The sequence below is a fragment of the Bubalus bubalis genome, chromosome 10 (assembly GCF_019923935.1).
Source record: "Bubalus bubalis isolate 160015118507 breed Murrah chromosome 10, NDDB_SH_1, whole genome shotgun sequence".
NCBI lineage: Eukaryota > Metazoa > Chordata > Mammalia > Artiodactyla > Bovidae > Bubalus > Bubalus bubalis.
Genome location: NC_059166.1, coordinates 91,482,405 through 91,487,905, shown reverse-complemented (window position 1 = coordinate 91,487,905; position 5,501 = coordinate 91,482,405). Strand labels below are relative to the sequence as shown.

Below are 5,501 nucleotides of genomic sequence, written 5' to 3'. Positions count from 1 at the left end.
GTGGCCACTGGCATTATTCTGTGCTGTTTTATGACTTAGCAGGATTCCGGTGAAGAGACGTACCTCTTGGACTTCAGTTTCTGTTTTTAGACAATTGGTTTGATTCCAGTGTCTTGGTTCTTGTAAATCTTACTGCCCTGAAAACAGAAGTGTGCGTGTCATCTCAAATTCTGATTTTCTCTGGATCTAAGCCCAGGAGTGGAAGAGTAAGATAGCCCAATCAGAAGTGTCGGCTAAAATTTATAGTCCCAACCTGGAATGCTATGCTATGCTAAGTCACTTCAGTCGTGTCCGACTCTGTGTGACCCCATAGACGGCAGCCCATCAGGCTCCCCCGTCCCTGGGATTCTCCAGGCAAGAACACTGGAGTGGGTTGCCATTTCCTTCTCCAATGCATGAAAGTGAAAAGTGAAAGTGAAGTCGCTCAGTCGTGTCTGACTCTTAGCGACCCCATGGACTGCAGCCTACCAGGCTCCTCCATCCATGGGATTTTCCAGGCAAGAGTACTGGAATGGGGTGTCATTACCTTCTCCAAACACAACCTGGAAGGAGTTATTTTATTTGGTGGGAATGTTTAGGACTCTGAGCCCAGGAGATAGCACCTCAGTAGCTCTGAGAAAACTGCTGCAAGGAGTCAGGAGGGTTAAGTCAGGCTACATGAAAATTTGTAACAAAGGCAGCAGGCACTCTGAATATCAAAGATCAGGTATCAAATTAAGGGACTTAGCATTCTGTGTATGGGAAGATGCAAGCCTCTGGGCTCGCTGAATTTGTATGCATCTCAGCTATCTGGGGCGAATCACGTTTCCTTGTTCACCATGCTTCTCGCATTCCTCCAGCTCCTCAGCAATCACCATGATGGGGTGGCAGCCTCTGCAGGCCTGCAGTTTGGGGAGCCCTCATTCACATTTGGAGGCCAGAAGCTGTTGATGGCTGGGACATTTCTTGTTTATTAATATGGCAGGAGGTATTTTCATTTCACGGGAGGTTTTCCTATGCTTAGTTTTTTTGTTTGTTTGTTTAAGAAATCCTATGCTGCTTTGCATAATTCCTGTACCCATTTACATTCCAGCAAAGAAGGAAGGTGGATTCCTTTTTCTCTGAGCCCTCTGTGGGACTTAGTTTCAGTAGATCTTTTTGATACTGGTCTTTCTGAGCAATATGGGGGGTAATCCCTCACGGTGGGTTTGATGGGTCTCACTTTAGGAGGTAGTCATGTGACGTATGTTCCCAAGTGTTTTGGACTTTAGACAGTGTGAATACAATGTACCTCTTGAAACTGGGTCCCACTTTGAATTCTTTTTTGATGATTTTCTCAGGGATGTTACTTGAAGGGCAGGTGCCATTTACAGCCTCTCAGGCCTTTTGAATAAAATTAGGCTTCTCTGGTGGCTCAGTCAGTAAAGAATCTGCCTGCTATGCAGGAGACCCGGGTTCGATCCCTGGGTCGGAAATTTCCCCAGGAGAAGGAAATGGCAAGCCATAAAGAGTTGGACACGACTGAGCACTCAACCACCACAGACTTTTTGAATAGAAAGACTCCTTGAGAACAGGTTTCAAGGTTGTTTTACTGGATGTAGCCACAAGGTGGCAGCAGCTCCTCATGTTCCGCTCTGGTTCCTTGGGCAGACAGAGCCTCAGGGAAAAGCCTGTGTGTGCACGGATTTTCAACTAGAGTGGAATACTTGGACCACCTGATGCGAAGAACAGACTCATTGGAAAAGACCCTGATGCTGGGAAAGATTGAAGGCGGGAGGAGAAGGGAACGCCAGAGGATGAGATGGTTGGAAGGCATCACCGACTCGATGGACATGAGTTTTGAGAAAGCTGTGGGAGTTGGTGATGGACAGGGAGGCCTGCCGTGCTGCAGTCCACGGGGTCGCAAAGAGTTGGACATGACTCAGCGACTGAACTGCACTGAACTGAACTGGGCCAGGAGAAACACCAAACACGCAAAGGTTTGTGTTTCATTACTTCTTCCCCTTTACCCTTGATCCACAGGACACATCCTAACTCCTATTCCCTGGGCCGGGAAGATCCCCGGAGAAGGAAATGGCAACCCACTCCAGTATGCTTTCCTGGGAAACCCCACTGACAGAGCAGCCTGTCGGACTACAGTCCATGGGATCACAGAGTCGAACAGGAGCACACACGCACTACGGGGAACGCAAACCTGGTTCGGTAACACATGTAACTCAGATAATTAAGAGTCGCAGTGTCTGTGAATTCCTAATACCGAGCCTAGTGTGTTTTAAATGCAGATAAAATGCTCCTATTTCTCACGCAGCTCGGAGGAGCTCACTGAAGGGTGTTGCTGCCTACACCAAGGGGCAGTTCATATGCTCATCTTGGTGTGTAAATAAATAAAGCCCAGGTGAATCCATGTTAAATGTTACAGTGTAGAGGGATTAACTTTTATTATTTATGTTGTGTTTCCAGTAACTATTTGCTCCAGGAAAAACATAAACAATTCTGAATAATGAACATTGGGTATCTGATTAGCTATTACTTCTGAAATCCACGGTTTCTCTGATGGTTCCAGGTGGCTTCTGAAGTGGGTAAATTGTGAACATGAAGAACCACTTTGACCCACATCCTAGTAAACAGGCAAAGCTAGTGAAAAATATAAAGAAAAAAAAAAGAAAAACACAGACCATTGCAGGTCCTAGAAATTGGCCAGTTCTTCTCCCATCCCCAACTTCATGTTAGAGGGCTCAATTCAAGGGTAAAGTTAAAGGTGCCATCTCCTGTCTGTCTCTTTGGAAGCAGGAAATAAATCTCTCCTGTGAAAGGAACACTCTGGGAGCTGAGTGAGACCTGATGGTGGAGGGCTGCAGGCCCAAACATCAAAGTGATTAAGCTAACCAGGTTAATGCAAATGATTTTCAACCCTTAAGCTAGATATTTGAGTATGTCATCTATCTCCTGCATGGTGTAATGTTGATTGTTCTCAGTTAATGTCTCTATCTGATCATGTTCAACAGGTCTACCCACACTGGGGCTTCCTCATAGCTCAGTTGGTAAAGAATCAGCCTGCAATGCAGGAGACCCAGGTTTGATCCCTGGGTCAGGAAGATTCCCTTGAGAAGGAAATGGCAACCAACTCCAGTATTCTTGCCTGGAGAATCCCACGGACAGAGGAGCCTGGCGGCCTACAGTCAATGGGGTCGCAAGAGTCAGACACGACTTAGAGACTAAACCACCACCACCACCAGCCACATATGGAACATCGTCCAACGAGAAATCTCCAGCATAAAACTTCACAAACCACTTTGGACCCATTGAAACAGTGAAACAGTGTGGGCTCCGGAGATGCCGGGAGCTCAAAAAACTGGCAGAGGCAGGAAGGACCCTTGGCTGGAGCCTCTGAAGGCACTGCAGCACTGGGAAACCCTGACCTCAGACATCTCCAGGACTGAGTGGACAGGCTTCTGTTACTCGGAGCATCCGTGTGTGGTCATTTGTCACCGCTGCCCCAGGAAGCTCATGCAGCTGGTGGGAAGTTCCCTGCCCTGATCTAAAGCTCCCTCCCATTAGGGGCAGCCCCCTGCACCTATGCTGTTTGCACTAACCGTGAGGCTCACGCTGAGCCCCGGCTCCCCTTCTGGGCACTTTGGAAGGTGAGGGCAGACACCACCACATGACCAGCTTCCAGCTGGGAGCCAAGTCTCTGGTGAGCTTCCCTGAGGGGACAGGGGTGCGGGTGACTGTCAGGGTTCCACCCTTCATCCCTGGGGGAAGAGACACCCTAGACACCCTTGATGGAGGACAGGCAGGATGCAAGGTGAGTGACCAGTGCCTCCCCACTGCGCCCTGAGGCCCGTCTCAGCTGTGGGAACACTGGCCTGTGCCGAGCCCTGGAGCCTCCCTGCAGGTCCCAAGATGAGGTGGCCCTGCAGACCCCGCGCCTTCCTCCACATCCAGTAGGTGGGACACACCTTCTCTTTGTCACTCCAGGAACCCTGCAAACTCCACCCCTTCCTACATTTCTAGTAGGTGGGATACCCCTTCTTGCCACTCCAGGAGTGGTTCTGGAGGCGATATGTGAGTGGTTCTGGGGTTTGCAGGCTGAGCCCCTGTCGCTGTGCTCCCCCTTCCCCACAGGAGCATGCAGAGCAAGCTGTCTGCCCTGCTGCCTGAACGCCCCCTCCACTCAGTAGTCTCAGGAAGGATCGGGGCTACAGTAGCAGCATCTGGCACCTCCTTTAATAAGAGTGTCCTTGTTCACAACCGTTTAGCCTTGTTCACACATTTAGTGGGACGTAACAAAAGCCTTTAAGGTAAAAGGTCTAGAGAGAAGAGAGGAAGCTACAAACAAAACCAGATGGAACCAGCTGGGACCACAATGGCAGCGAATCTGACTTCCAACAGACCCCGAGTCTCATTGTGTGTTGATTTTAGTGTATTATTGATGTAGGGGATAGATGGGCTCCAGATTAGACATTTATAACTGGTCTCCTGTAGGAATTTCATGGGACACAAAGAAATGGGCTTCAGGCTGGATGCTTACAACTTAGCATGTCTGAGAGAAGTGATAGGTGGGCTTCAGTCTAGGTATTTACAATCAGCCTCCTGTTTGCCCTCTGAAATGGAAGTAACAGCAGAGAGTAAATAGCTAGTGTTTGTCGCTTGTAAACACCTTAAGGTAATAATCATGGCAAGGACAAAGAGGGGGCAAAAGCCTGTATGAGTAAAGGATTAATGCCCCCTCCCCCTAGTCTTTTGGGACCGGGAGACACTATTACATGCACAGAAAGGCTTCTTATGGGTCAGAACTCAAGAGATAATGCCAGGCCCTAATGAGTCTTGCTCCTCCCAGAAGCCTCCACTTTGAGATCCATCTTGGCTGCAGGGTAAGTGTGCACCCAGGGGAGTGTCCCAGGGTAGGTCAAGTGTGGGAAAAGAAAGCAGATAATGGGGCTAAAGGAAGACAAAGACCCGGAAGAACTGCCCTGTATAAATGACTTAACTGCCTCTTTGCTGTGCTCACCCTACTTGAGGGGGGCCCACACGCTTTCTCTGCCTCGCTTCTGTCTTAAAAAACCATTCTCTATGTGCTCTCCCACTTGGTATGCTGTGTCTCTAATAATAAATTTTATACCTGCATTTACAGTTTCTGCCTCCAATGTAAAAACATTTTTCACTGGGGGCAAAGATCCAGGGAAAAATAGCCTCTAGCCTCTAGCCTTGCTGGTCTGATGGCTAGCATTCCTGGTTCTCATCCAGGACTTCCCAGGTTCAATTCCTGAGCAGGGAATTAAGATCTCTTCACATTACTGCTCAATACTAACTTGATCATTATATTAAGTGACACACCAACCATTGGCCATGACCCAACATTAAGAATCAAAAAAAATGTAAAAAGGAGGTGGCACCCCACTAACTCGGAAAAACTGATAGCTTACAGTGAAGGATTCGTGATCTCCGAAGAAGATTTAGCTTTGGGATCAGGGACCAGACTTGATCACACAAGAGTCTGTGTAGCAGAGTTTTATTAAAGC

The 5,501-nt window shown here is 48.3% G+C and overlaps 1 long non-coding RNA gene across 1 annotated transcript; it reads left to right on the top strand.

Moving 5' to 3' along the window:
• Positions 1-1,823: 1,823 nt before the first annotated feature.
• On the top strand, positions 1,824-4,370 carry LOC123327804. The gene is made up of 2 exons (XR_006542506.2): positions 1,824-1,958; positions 2,985-4,370. It is a non-coding gene; the product is annotated as an uncharacterized LOC123327804 (long non-coding RNA).
• The last annotated feature ends 1,131 nt before the right edge of the window (positions 4,371-5,501 follow it).